The following is a 16,035-nucleotide window of genomic DNA, read 5'->3' as shown; positions in this document are numbered from 1 at the left end:
AATTATAATTAGCATAAATTTATCCCTGACTTTTCAAGGATGCCTTGGCCTAAACTTTCCAAATCTTTACTATTAAGAGTTCAAGTTTGCAGTTCTCCAAATTTTTAGTTACTTACGTTAAAGAAATTTGGAATTACTTTTAGTAGCCTTGCCCATACTCTCACAAAATAAGGCAACAACACTTATCCAGTTAGTTTGGTAAACATAGATACAATAGCTTAGCTTTCCATGGTGTTTGCCTATGGGCAGTGCTTCCCAACTCCACTGGGTAGTGTGGGTTTTGTTTGGTTTCAAGCACAGTTTTTGAGTTAATGTTCTAAAAGCCTTTGTGGGTTTAGAATCTTCCAGCCTAAACTACCATTTTTCCCCCATGTTTTTCTGATACTTTTATTTTACAATTAATTTTTTTCTTTTTTTAAATTTTTATTAGTTTTATTGATTTTATTTTTTTAAATACACAACAGCGGAATGCGTTACAATTCTTATTACACATATAGAGTATAATTTTTCATATCTTTGTATATAGATATGTTCACATCAATTCATGCCTTTATACATGTACTTTGTTTTTATTTTTTGCATTACAATTTTATTACACATATATACTACAATTTTTTGTATCTGTTTATATATAAAGTATGTTGACACCCGATTTGAGTTTTCATACATGTACTTTTTGATAATGATGTCCATCACATCCCACCATCCTTGCTAATCCCCTGCCCTCTCCCTTTCCCTCTCACCCCTCTTCCCTATCTAGAATTCATCTATTCCTCCCACGCTCCCCTTCCCTACCCCACTATGAGTCAGCCTCCTTATATCAGAGAAAACACCTAGCATTTGTTTTGAGGGAATTGGCTGACTTCACTTAGCATTATCTTCTCCAATGCAAATGCCATGATTTTGTTCTCTTTTATTGCTGAGTAAAATTCCATTGTGTATATATGCCACATTTTTTTTTTTATCCATTCATCCTCTGAAGGGCATCTAGGTTGGCTCCACAGTTTAGCTATTGTGAATTGTGCTGCTATAAACATTGATGTGCCTGTGTCCCTGTAGTATGCTGTTTTTTAAGTCCTTTGGGGTTATAGTTCGAGGATAGGGATAGCTGGGTCAAATGATGGTTCCATTCCCAGATTTCCAAGGAATCTCTATACTGCTTTCCATATTGGCTGTACCAATTTGCAGTCCTACCAGCAATGTATGAGTGTGCCTTTTTCCCCACATCCTCTCCAACACTTATTGTTGTCTTCATAATAGCTTCCATTCTGACTGGAGTGAGCTAGAGATGATGATAAATTTTTTCATGTATTTGTTGATTGATTGTATATCGTTTTCTGAGAAGTGTCTGTTCAGATCCTTGGCTCATTTGTTGACTGGGTTATTTGTTTTTTCAGTGCTTAGCTTTTTGAGTTCTTTATATATCCTAGAGATTAGGCTATAAAAGTGTATGCAGTTTTGCAGAATATACTATATATTTTTACACTATATAAACTGGGCTCATTTAATTTTACAAACACTCACTGAGAGAAGTCAGAACTTCTCTTCATCAAAAACAACCTAGTGACCTCCTGTCTCATTTACAGTCAAAGTCTTGGGCTTTGCCATGATTTTCAAAGCCCTACACCATCCATCCCTTGCCTCCTTTGTAACTTTATTTTTTGTTACTGTCCTTCCTCATAACTCTCTTAAATATTCTTCAAACATACCAAGCATAAAGCCTTCGGCCCTTGTTATTCTCTCAGAATGTAAAGCTCTCCCCACAACTCCCAAAAAGGCAGCCACCTCGCTTTCTGTAGGTCCCTTGAATGATACTAAAGTCAACACTCTTAGTTTGAGTTAATCTACCAACTGATACCAGCCCTGTGATTTAAGTCTGAAGTATTATTATCATTACAGAGAAGGGTCAAATAGATAAATTTAGACACCTTACGTCAGATCCTGAATGGATGTCAAAATAGAAAGCATACCTGGGCCACTACCTCTGTGTTGGTGATTTAAACCATTACAGTCTGTTTTCTTCTATATTTATTTGTTCTATCAACCTGCCTCATTTTTCTCCTTATCACTTAAAACTACCATCATGTTTATCTTATTATTTAATTACCTGTTTCCTGAACTAGAATATGTTTTTATTATTACATAATGTAAGTTTCTGGAGGGCAAAAATTTTTTAACCAATTCTGATTTCTGTTATATGCTCCTTTCTAGACTAGTGCTTGGAGCATAGTAAGATCTCAACAAATCTTTATTGAATGAGCAGCTGAATGACTTCCCAAATGACCTGGGTGAAGTCTATACTAGCTACTGCACTGATGCTGGGTTTTCCAGGCTTTTTAGTCTAGTTGGATCTACAGGTAATTTCAGCAGAAGCAAAACATATGCCCAGGTCATATGGGAGTAAAGGAAAGAGGTGCTGATCAACCTAGAGGTTCCGGTAAAAATTAAAACAGGCATATTCTCTTGCTTACAAAACTAGTATTAAAGAAAACAAAATTACAACCAAAACAGATTATGTGTTGGAGAAACCTTCAAACTACCACTACCATCAAAGATATGCTAAGAGGACTCACAGGGCTTGGCCCACTGCCATCATCATAGCTGTGATTTATTATAACAAATGGGCTTGAAGACAATGCTTCAAATGCAGGAGGTGCAGGAGGTGAAGCTAGCTCCCAAGGATCCTCTCACCTTTGAGCCACATAGGCCACAGTTAACTACCCCAGCAATAAGTTGTGACATGAGGTTGCATAGTATGTCTCCTAAACCGCTATAACTGAAGGATCACTTGGGATTGTAGTTAGTTTACAGGTTTCCAGTCCCATCTCAGGCCTACCAAATAAGAATCTTCAGGCAAATGCCTGGGAGTCTATATGTTACCACGTTTCTCTTTGACGTAGGTTGGAGAATAGAGATTTCAGCATCTTTAATATCCATACCAGACTGGACATTTTATAATTGCATGATTTTTATGGGCCTATTTCTAACTGGTTAAAGGCCTGAAGTCCTCTCTATATCTTGAAAGTTGGCATGAAAATGGTACCTCAGAGGGTCACTGCTGATTCTGCCAGAATGTAAAGCTCTGAAGTTCCTTGCATTCTCTTCTCCAGGAAACTCAAATTGAACCTTTTCTTTTAAACCTTAATACACATTCTGATTTGTTTCTTAGATCTATCACAGTAAATTTAAACAGGAAGGCAATAGCCATCCCCAGTACAACCTATCATAAATAATTATGTTTGATAATATGTTCTTCCTTCAGATTCTGAAGACATATGTCAGTTGCAGTTTCTTTAGTTTTGAAGCAAACCTAGAATATTCTACATATTAAGCAAATCAAAACTCTAAAAATCAACATTTTCCAGATGTCATGGTAAAATGATGAATGGGAAATTGACTGCCTTATAACAGTGAATTCTTTTTCCCAGATAACTTGTCTGGAGCCTAGATAATTTTCAGCTATTTTAGATTTTTCAAGATTCAATCTCAGCAGCACCACCTACTGATAATTTAAATTCAGTGCTTTATGTAAATTCTTAGCAATGTACATATTAAACAACTAATTGGAAAATGCCTAGAACATGTTTGGCTTTTCACAAAATAATGTTCATGGTAATATAATTACACATGATAATATAATTACATTATAATAACATAAAATAAAAATGTAATGTTTTTGCAGGTGACAAATTAAATTGATTGAAATGGTGTTGCATGCTTCATTCCAAATGTGTCTCTAGCATGCTGACTCTTATCCATTTGCCTCCATCCCCATCATTTCCCAGAATGCTCCCTTCATTCTCTGCTCCAATTGGGCTCAGCCAATGAGAAGATTGGTAGGAGGTCAGAGGACAGCGCGGGAAGCTGTGGTATTTATTTCCTTGTCCCTCTTTCCTGACTGGTATGCTACTTACAGTTGTGTCAGCCTGTCCATAGGTTCAGTTCTCACTGGATTCCAGACACTTGCCCTACTGGCCTAGAGGTGGTGACACTTGCAGATGCCTCAATTTCCCTGTCTGCTCCCTTAAGTAAATAATAGTTCTTTCATTAAAGTATTAAGTCAAAACTCCTGAGTATAATCCTGCTTCCTCCAGGGCCATGACTCTGGAGACTCAGATTTTATACTTGAAATGGAATTGATTAGTCACTCAACATTTACTAAGTGAATACTATGAAAAAAATCTTGTCCTTAGTGCAATGGTAGATACAAAGAGAAAAAAGATTCTGGTATTTACATTAACATACATAAAGGGGATCTGGATTAAACTAAAAAAAATTTAAATGATTAAACATAACTATTTTAATTTCTGTATACAATTTTTTTTAAATCTTAGTCACCAAACAGAAAGGTTTTGGAGCCAATTATGTCCCCATAGTTCCCTATGAAGTTCTGATCTAACCCTAACCCTACCATTAGATTGGAACCCTAAAGTGTATTGCAAACAATCTTAAACCTGGAGCCAATTATTTAGTCTATACTTAATGTATACTTTTGCATTCTAATGAGTATTCTCACACACAGATGCTCACACTGGAGTCCTCTGGGACATGCACACACACACACACACACACACACACATACACACAGAAAATGAAATTTTCCATGAGTGCCAAATCCTAGAGATCAGAGTGGGGACTGTTTCATTATCCATTGTGGCTTGTAGCATTCTCAGGACATGCCTCTCACACAGTAGAGGGTGATTCCACTGTCCAGTGACCAGATGGAAGGCAGCATGGCATGGTAAATAAGAATATAAGCTTTGGGCTGGGGCTGGGGCTCAATGGCAGAGTGCTTGCCTCGCACACATGAGGCAGGCACTGGGTTCTATCCTCAGCACCACATGAAAATAAATAAACAAAGTAAAGATATTGTGTCCATGTATAACTAAAAAGATATTTGAACAACAACAAAAAAAGAGTACAAGCTTTAACTAGGTTTCAGTCATTCAAACAGTCTAGCTGGGGATTGTGGGTAAACTACTAGGCTCTCTTGCCTCATTTCCTCATGTTACACATGAGGATGTGAATATCCCTCTAGTTTGAGTTACTTGAAAAGCATTTACACTGGTGCCTGTCCCACAGCAGGGGAAATATAAGTTCCTGCTGAATATATCAAATTAAAGTGATGCTATTTTTTATATTACCTGGAAGTAATGTACCTGGAAGGAAACTTAAGCTACTTGGCCTGGACCCAGATAGCTAATAAATCCCATAATTATCTCACTTTATACATGATAAAACTGAGGGCCAGAAAAAAATTAATGCAATAAACCATTGAAAAAGCCATTGTCACCCAGATAACCTCACTCCTAAGATCTGCTTGTTGGTTGGTACAGCACACTTTAAAAATAAATGGAGTAATTTTATCTAATAAAACAAATAGAAATCATTTTTCCTCTCATAGAAAAACACATGGGCATGCAAATCTATTTTGGAAAAGGTTTAATCATGAGTGATTGAATTCTGCTACACAATAAACCATTTCTTAACTTTATTATAATTACCTAACACGAAACTGTTAAAATCTATAAAGGGTCTGAATTTTTATTCTACTTGCAAACTAAAAGGTTAGCCTGTCATAGTTCCCTGAATGCCAGCAGCCGACATAAGAGGAGGCAGGACTCCAAAAGAGAAGACTGTGTTATGTGTTACTGTCAGCATTCGCAGTAGCCAGAACACCAGCATGTTCATGTGCCAGTTCCCCAAGAACAGGGGACATACGAAGGTCAGATGACACTTGCACTTGCAGTGGGCTGTGGAACAAAAGAAGAACCCTGAGCTTAGAGAACCCAAATATTTTATCATAGCAAACCTGCCTGCTTTTTGCTCTGACTGGAGATAGTAACTGTATCTTCTAAGACTCTAATAAACCTGCACTAATTTCCGTGAGACATCTCCACTTCAAAAACTGTTATACAAACATCATTGAAAAGATAGTTTAGGAAAAGCATAGTTAGTGTCACTGCTTACAAGGTGTATAGAACTATGAAAAAACTAAGGAGAATTTATCTCCCAACAATTGCTAGCACAAATTTCCATTTAATTGTTGGCAAATTTTCCCATCAATACACCAATCCATCACTATGACTAATATGACAGAGGTTGGGACCATATCTATTAAATTTGTCTCCCATAATATTCAATTAAAAATACACCAACAGGACTCCAAGAAGTAAGATAAGGCCAACTTTAACCATGCCCCTGTGGCCTGGATCCTATTAGTTAATAAATCCCACAAACCACCAAAATTTACCTTCAAAAATCAGATGGACCAGAAATTCCTCAAAGTGATGCAGACCTACACTAGAAGCAAGGAATAATCACTAAGTTATTCTGTGACTGTGAAAGCAAAACAGGGCAGAATGTTCATTCAGTACCAGAGCACTGTGTATCACTGTGTGATATCGGCTGAGATTTACTCTCACCAGATTTTTCTTTTGCTAGACTTCCATAGTTCTCACTGGGCCTCAATCCTATTTTCCCAGCCTATGTTTCTCTTGCTACATAAAAAATGACCATGCATTTAGTAGCTTAAAACAGAATACAGTTATGATCTCCATTTCTGGGGATAAGGAGGCTGGACCTCTTCCAAGTGTGATTACGATGTTATCCAGGACTGAGTTCTCATCTGGAGGCTGCACTTGGCAAGAGGGCTTCCAAGTTTAGTTTGCTGGCAAGATGGAATCTTATGTGACAAAATATAATCACTAGAGTGACATCCTGTTACCTTTCCTGTAGTCTGTTGGTTATCAGCAAGTCAACATCTCAAAGGAAAAGGCTTAAACAAAGGTACAATCATCATGAGGAAGGTATCATGAGGACCTGCTGTAGAGGCTGTTTGCCACAGGTCAGACACAGTCTTTTACTTCAGTCAGGTCCTAAAAGTCCTAGATGGGTAGTAACAGAAATACGATGAGAGCTTGGGGTGCAGATCAGTGATAAGTACTTGCCCAGCATGCTCAAGGCCCTGAGTTAGATACCAAGCACAAAAAAAAAAAAAAAGCCACATATGTAAATTTTCTATTAGCCATGTTGTAACATAACAAGTGTACAGATTACAGTACTACTTTATGTGAAGCCATGGTCATGGTGAAACAGTTCTACCAAAACAATGAAGTAGTCTACACTATTCTTTTTCAACTTCAAATTAAGATTTAAGATGCAGTTCCATAACTTCACTGAAACATCATAAGTGCCCAAGGGTATGAAGGTACAGCACAGTCTGAGAGCCACCTTTCCTTCAAGCATAAGTCAAAGCTTCAAATATTGCCAGGATTCCAGGTAAAATCGAAGTGACAAGACTGTCAGTCTCCTTGACCAAACTTCGTCAGACTTTCCAAACCCTCTTTACAGGAGGCTTTGACCTTGCCAGACCTGCCTAGCCCAGTTCTAGCAAGAATCCTACTGAGTCAGTTTAGAGACAGTCCCACCCATGCTTGATATCTCACGGAATCCTCATCCCCTGCTCTTCAAGGCTGATCCCCTTGGCCTGCCCTCACCTAGAATCTTCCCTATTCTTGAGTCTCCTCTTACTAATTTTTCACCCAGGGAATGATTGCCCCTTACCCTCCTTGGTTGTAAATCCCCAACTATCTACTTATATTCCACAGAGCCCATTCTATACTGAAGTCCCTTTCCCCTACTGAAATAGTTTCTGGGGAAATAAAAAGAAGTCTTTCCATTTAAACTAGTCTCGAGCTCTGATTCTCTTTAACAGTTGGGAGGATAACAAGTTCTTAGAGGGCTCAGTGGCAAATTGGAGACAGCATGGTTGCTCTGGGAATGTAGAAGTTAATGTTGTCGAATCACCTAACTTTTCAAGAAATCGAAAATCTAATTTCATAGGAAATTACCTTGTCCTATATATATTTTTTACTAGTCTTAATTCTGTGCAGGACAACTGGATCTGGCTATCGGTTTCTAACCTCTGTTTTAACATATTTTTAAATTTTTTTGCTCTTTCTTTCTTTTTTTCCTTTGTGGTACTAGGAAATGAACCCTGGGCCTCATACATGCTAGGCAAGCACTCTACCACCGAGCTAGATCCCCAGACTCAAGGTATCTATCTTATTTTTTACTATGATGCATTATGCATTTCCCACAACACTCCCCACCACACACACCCAATTTGGGTCACAGGAGTAATTTTTGGGGGGCCGTACCGAGGATTGAACTCCAGGATGCCTAACCACTTTTGTATTTTATTTAGAGACAGAGTCTCCCTGAGTTGCTTAGGGCCTCACTAAATTATTGAGGGGGCTGTCTTTGAATTCACAGTCCTCCTACCCCAGCCTCCTGAGCCACTGGGATTACGGACTCATGTCACCTTGTCCCACACTGGGGTAATTTTATTTCCTCTAAAGTTTGAGGGAGCTCCATCATCGCAATCCCTAAGAACTGATCGCATACAGGGACAATATTTCAGAACCCAGAGGCTTCTTTTAGGCTATTAGGATTTCTTCATCCTTCCCTTTGCAATTCCATGAAATCCTTCTTTTATGTCATTGGGAGACAGTGTGAAAGAGAAGCAAGAAACGAGAAGATCTCCTAGCATCAAACTCTATTCCTTCCTTTTAAATGTCAAAAAGAAAAAAAGGATTGATTTTTTCTAATTTTAATTTTACTACTTCTTTTTTTTTTTTTTTTGCACATTTGTGTTTACCCCCAAGTATAAGTGAAAAAGCACAAGAAGGGCTGAAGTGGGAGCTAGTTTACCTTAGTGCTTCCTACAGCTAAATGAGAAAAAAATGTGCCATGAAATTGCTGAAATCATATGGAAATGAAAATTACAAGGAAACAAGAGTTTATTTTGAAACTCCCAGAGAGTATTAGAATGGCAAGATTGTTTGATGAGGTGCTTAAGGGTGTGGAAAGAGCCCAGGCCACTTTCCAGCTGTTGTAGTCAACTTTTGGTCACTGAGACCAAAACACCTAACAAGAACAATTTAGAAGAGGAAAATTATATTTTGGCTCATGGTTTCAGAGGTCTTAGTCCAAGAAATACTCCATTTGGGGGGGCCTGAGGTGACACAGAACATCATAGCAGAGCGTGTGGTGGAGAAAAGCTGTTCAGCTCGTAACAGCCTGGAAAGAGAGAGAGTGAGGATCCAGGACAAAATATATTCCTCAAGGACACAGCCCCAGTGACCTCCTTCCTCCAGCCACTCCCCACCTGCCTACAGTTAAACACACAGTAATCCATTCAAATTATTAATCCGTCAAATGGACTAACCCACTAATTTGATTACAGCTCTCATAATCTCATCATTCACCTCTGAATATTTTTGCATTGCCTAACATTAGCTTTTCATATCTATACTACAACAACTACCCTCCTCTCCCATCCAGAGAGGGCCTCTCCAATAACCGTCACAAAACTGCCTTCAAAGGACAGGAGCAAAGTTTTGGATTCCTTGGTGGGAATACAAGTTGGTGGCTCTCTGCTTAAAAAACAAAAACAAAAAAAAAAGACAAATTTAAAGATTACCTTATTGAATAGATATCAGGTTAGCCTGCCTGGAGCCTGTGATTTGGGTCAGTATTAGAAAACACACACACACACACACACACACACACACACTCTGGGGGGAGAAAAAGATGAGAGATTAGCTTTACAAAGGATAAAATAAAACAAAAATCTTTACATGATCTGAAGTTTCATGCTGCGAAAGTAGCAAGAGGGTAGGTGAATTTATCTTTTGAACTCTCAAAATGATAGGACATAGCAAGCTGGCCTGGGATAGATAGTCTGAGGGTTCAGATGAGACGACTACCTCTGCTTATGCGGAGGTGGAAGAGTCTTGGCATCCACTGATCAGCTCTAGGAGATAGGTTCCTGGCAATCCAGTGTGCACCCTGAGAGTGTCTTCCTATAAAGCATCTGCTGTGGTATGTAAGGTAAGTTCAAGTTGCCGTTAACACTATACTACGCTTTGGTTACAATCTGGTTCAAAAAGGATTTGGATCATCGGCTAGAATCCCAACAACCTGTTTCATTTTAGAAAGCATGCTTTCTAAAATGTTTCCCACAACTATGTTACAAATGATCTTGGAGAACCTATGAATTACAGACAACTTTTGTCAAAGGCCTGCATATACTGTAAAACAATTGAATTGTGATACTAGAGTGGACTTGTTAACATGTTTACTGTTCCTGTTTCAATAAATTTATCGGTTCCTATCAAAAGGAACTTGTAAAGACCTAGATGGAAGCTTTCTGACTTGTAGATACTTAAATCTTTAAAGAAATGCCTGTTGTAGTTAGTGGTGTGAAATGTAAAAATTTAGAAAGCAGTTAGTATATTTAAAATATTTTGTATATATTCATGTCAACTAAATGGATAAATCATCCATATTTAATAAACAAAAAAATAAATAAAATGACATCATGGCTATACCTACTTAACTAGAAAAATAATGTTTACTTCTAATTTTCCTCTTTCCCTTTTTTTGGAGGAAGAGGGCAGGGCTAGAGGGCATTATAATTTCTTAAAGGCTGTATTTAAGCACAACATAAAATAGTCCTTTGAATTTGAATGTATCCACATATTCAATAGGAGCCATTTTTTTCTTTTAGTATTTATTTTTTAGTTGTAGTTGGACACAAAACCTTTATTTTAATGTGGTGCTGAGGATTGAACCCAGGGCCTTGCATGTGCTAGGTGAGTGCTCTACCACTGAGCCACACCCCCAGCCCTAGGAACCATTTCTGATATGGTAAGAGGGATGTATTTTTTTTTATCCTAGATGTTGTCTTCAATTCTTATTAAGAATTTAAAAGCATAAAGGATGTTTTCTAAAGTTAGAAATAAATGTCACTAGCCACTCATTTTCTGTTTCTAAATGATTTTTAGAGTCATTATTAATACTGCATTTATTTGGAAAACAAACTTCTTCTAGGAGATTGATAGCAAGGAATATTATGAGAAAAACACAAATGTCACATTTGCTTATATATGATTTCATGAAGGAGAAACACTAGGTGAAATATGGGAACTCCACCCAGCAAAGGAACACAAACAACACACACACATGCACACCCCTTATGTCACCAGTGACCTCAGTCACCACAAGTACTGAGTTACACTCATCCATACCGGGGGTTATAACTTGCCTTCTAATTTCAACTGACTGTCCTTCGACAACTTTACAACATCACAGTCTGCAACCCTCCCTATACCCACCCCATAGGTACACATCAAATCTTGGCTAAGGTAAATTGCCATATTTATTTTCATGTTTATTTATTTCTCAATCATTTAACATGTGTGATCCTGCTATTTTAATTAGGTTTCTTCCTTTATTATATCATTGCCAAAGTTTTTGAATGTTCTAAGTTTTTCCTTTCTCCATACCCTAAATTTTTTTATTGCATAATTTTGTATAGCACATTGATTTTTAGAATGCATTATGTGTACTACAGTGGAATTTACTGTATTCTATTATGAACTCCATTTCATCAAAATTAAAGAAAAATATACAAAAGGCATCTGCTAAAAACCACCAGCAATGTTTGGGTTTCTCTTGATTTTAAGCATTCTGTATAGCATTTTACATTTCTCAAATGACAAGTCTTAGAATAAATGTCCAGAAACTAAGGAGTTATAAACAACATTTGATTAATAAGCCATGAATTAATACATAAAAAGAATATCTAGTTTGAAAGACATTAAACATAGTAATTTATTTTTTTAAGAGAGAGTGAGAGAGGAGAGAGAGAGAATTTTTTTAATATTTATTTTTTAGTTCTCAGCGGACACAACATCTTTGTTTGTATGTGGTGCTGAGGATCGAACCCGGGGTGCATGCATGCCAGCCGTGCGCGCTACTGCTTGAGCCACATCCCCAGCCCAAACATAGTAATTTAGATCATACTATTAAATTTTAAGTTAGTGGTGTCCACCTCTTAGTCAAAAACTGGGTACTAGCACATCAGTTTTAAATCTCAAAATGTTGACTTTTGATAAAATTATTAAAACATACTGTCTATACATTGATTTTCCACCAATATCACCATCCTCTTTTCCTTAATTTTTAAAAATTTCCTGATCATTTTGAATTATAACATACATCAAATATTGAGCATAAATAGGCCACTTATTCAATATTAATTTTCACTACTGAGAGCATAAATAGAGTCAATGTTCAGTAACTATTCTACAGAAAATAAAAATCTGGAGTAATCTTCTGCTTTTCAAATATGTAAATTGGCATAGATATCTACAAATGCTAGATGAAGAATTTGTTCCCATCATGCCAAAATACTTGAGACAGTTTACTGCTTTTCAAATATGTAAAAGGCACACACACAAAAAAAAATATAGAGATGCTCTACTCTTCAGTTTAATGGAATAAGCAAAAGCAAAATAATTTAACTTGCAACCTAATGTATCTCTATTCCAGTTACAGATCTTTCCATTTCAAATACATATCAAATATAATTTGAAGTCTGTTGGATTACCTTCCCTTCCCACGTAAATACATTGCAACCACATATGTGAGATAGCCCTCAAGTGTTGATATTAAAATACTTCACTACACTCTACTGGAATCTGTTTCTCTTGAACGTGCTTTTCAAAGGGAAGGAAAAACACATTACTGTATAAACCTAAAAGTAGTATTTACTATGATATAAAAGCTTTTTCAGTGTGGGGGGGAGTAAAACTGAACAGCATTCCCTTCTGAAATTATTCTTGAAAAATGTAGCAAAGACAGCAAAGAAAATTCTAAAATCATCTGCTTACAAAAAAATACAATAAAATCAGTAATAAATAACTGGAAAAGTTTATCTTTCCCCCACTATGAAAAATAACTAAAAAAGCTTATCTAGTTTAATCAATACTTGAAATAAGTCATTATTTCTTTATCAGATTCTGTTAAATCATGAAACAAATTTAGGATTTTTTTGCAAACTACAAAGGATCATGTCATTATATTATATTTGTATAACTGTCATTACACAAACTACAATTAACTAGAAGGCAGCCCAGAAAGATTCACAGAGCTGTTCAAGATTACACAGCTACCAAGATGCTATTTTAACAAAAGCTCTGAGTTAAAAGCCAGTTCTCTGTCTTCCTAAGGAAAATAAACTGTAATTCCCACTTAACACCATAATGGACCAGTAAATTCCTATAATTTAATTTAGTTCTTATTCTTACATTCAATCCAAAATACCATCACCACCATCTAGCAATTTCTTTATAAGATATCTATGTGGTTGTAAACCATGATACACTACAATACAAATTAATGAAACCACTTGGTCACATAATAGCCATTATTTATAGAAATTAACTTGCTATTTATCAAAATAGAAGCAATAATAAATGTTGGCCAGGAGTGGGAAAAATGTACACCCATACATTGCTGATGAGATTGAAAATTGTGTAACCAATATGGAAAGCAGTATGAAGATTCTTCAGAAAATTTGGAATGAAACCACCATTTGATCCTGTTATCCCGCTCCTCAGTATATACCCAAAGGACTTAAAATCAGCATACTACAATGACATAGCTGCATCAATGTTTATAACTGTTCAACTCACAATAGCTAAACTATGGAGCCAATCTAGGTGTCCTTCAACATATGAATGGATAAAGAAAATATGATACACACACACACACACAGGAATATTACTCAGCCTTAAAGAATGAAATGTTAGCATTTGCTGGTAAGTGGATGGAGCTGGAAAATATGCTGAGTAAAACAAACCAATTTCAAAGAACCAAAGGCTGAATGTTTTTTCTGATAAGGTAAGCAGAAGGGAGTAAAGGAAGTGGAGCGGGTATGGGGATAGGAAGGAGAGTAGAATGAATTGAACAATATTACCATATGTGCATATGTTGATTACATGACTGGTGTAACTATACACCATGTACAACCAGAAAAATGAGAAGTTATACTCCATTTATGTATGATGTTTCAAAATGCATTCTACTGGGGCTGAGGTTATAGCTGAGTTGGTAGAGTGCTTGCCTCACATGCACAAAGCCCTGGGAGCAAACCCCCCCAGCACCACCAAAAAAAAGAAAGAAAGAAAGAAAAGAAAAAACTGCATTCTATTGTCATGCATAACTAATTTGAAGAAATTTTTAAAAAATTAACTTGCTGCTTGAAGACTCTTTGATAAATTTTAAGTTAACTAATCTACATTTTTCTTAGTAAAGAGCTATTAATAGGACTTTAGTACTAAACTATGATGCTATAAAATATGGTATATTATATATAGTTTAATCATATTATCATAAATTATATAAAATATGTATTACATATGTACGAAACTATACTGTGACCTACATACCATTCATGTACATACACTATATGCCCTAGATACATACTTTAGTCAGCTTTTTTACTGCTGTGACTAAAGGACCCAACCAGAACAATTGTATAGGAGAAAAAGTTTATTTGGGGGCTCACAGTTTCAGAGGTCTCAGTCCATAGACAGCTGGCTTCATTTTCCAGGGCTCCAGGTGAGGCTGAACATCATGGTAGAAGAGTAGCAGAGGAAAATGGCTCACATGATGATAAGGAAGCAGAGAGATGGGAAATGGCTCACATGATGATCAGGAAGCAGAGAGAGACTCCACTCACCATGTACATATACCCCAAGGCCATGCCCCCAGTGCCTCACCTCCTCCAGTTACCACTCAGTCCCACCAGGGGATCAATTCCCTGATCAGGTTAAGGCTCTTACAACCCAACCATTTCTTCTCTGAATTTTCTTGCATTGTTTCACATGTGAGTGTTGGGGGGGGGGGGACACCTCACATCCAAACCACAACAATACTATCTATACATCATATCAGTGTACTCAATGTACATAACAAAAAGTTCAACAAATTTAGAAAACTGAAACTATAAATAAAGATGACTTACACCATCCAGGATAATAGATGGATCCAGAAAAGCAATGGGATTATACATCTTAAGGACAATATAGTATCAATGTCCACTTCCGGGGTGCATTATCATGTACCTTTGAGTAGTCATGGGAAAAATGAAGGCATACCCACTTGTCAAGCACTCGCAGTGTTTTTCTCAATTTTTTTTTCATGTTTTTGTATGGCTCTGGAACACCTGAAGGTCTTATTACATTTATTACATAATTAAGGCTTTTATCCAATTGTGAATTCCTCCTTCTTTTTCAAAAAGGCCTGGAAATTTTTTAGTAGTACCAGATTTCTTAGTCATCAGGACTTTCTCAAATTTTGAGTCCTTTAGTCTTTGAAGGAAACTGGGGAAATTGAGTATATTCTTACATTCTGTACTTATAGGGATTTCCCTGCATGAGTTCTTTTATATATGTGAAGTGGTATGCTTAGACTTGAAACGTCCCCTAAAGGCTCATGTGCTGTAGGCTTAGTTACCATCTGCTGGTATAATGGGAGGTGATGGAGATGTCTGGAAGTTTGGTCTGATTATCCCACTGGGGATAGGACCTTGAAGGGTCTATCTGGTTGCTGGCCAATTCTTCCCTCATCCAACTGTTTCCTAGGAGTGATGAGAAAAGCAGCTCCCCTCTGCCCCTCCACCATGACATACTAAATCACCTCAGGCTCAAAGCAATGTAGCTACTGATGGACAAAAATGATGAACAGAAAGCTCTGAAACTATGAGCCAAAACAAGTCTTTCTCTGTTAATTTCTTTCACATATTTTGGCTCAGCAACAGAAAACTAATACAAAAAAGGAAATAAAACATTTGAAGTCTTTACATTTTTTACTTATATGAGGTGTCTTATTAGTGTGAATCTTTTTGTCTTTTAAAGAAACTCAGGAAAATGTATGCTTTCCTACATTCCTCACGTCCAGAGGGTTTCTTTCCACTGAGAACTTACATGTATAGAAAGGAAAAGGAAACACACTCAAGAGGTTGTTTTACAGTAAGAGTGAAAAAGCTTTGAAAGTAACTGAGAGCACTCAAATTTACTGTATTCTAATAAAAGAGAAGAAAAAGCTTTTTTCTGGATTAAATCTTTGAGGTGAATGGAAATATGGGATGTTATAGCAGCTTTGGGTATTCAAAGGGCT

Source organism: Urocitellus parryii, chromosome 9 (assembly GCF_045843805.1).
Source record: "Urocitellus parryii isolate mUroPar1 chromosome 9, mUroPar1.hap1, whole genome shotgun sequence".
Taxonomy (NCBI): domain Eukaryota; kingdom Metazoa; phylum Chordata; class Mammalia; order Rodentia; family Sciuridae; genus Urocitellus; species Urocitellus parryii.
Note: the sequence above shows the minus strand (reverse complement) of the source record.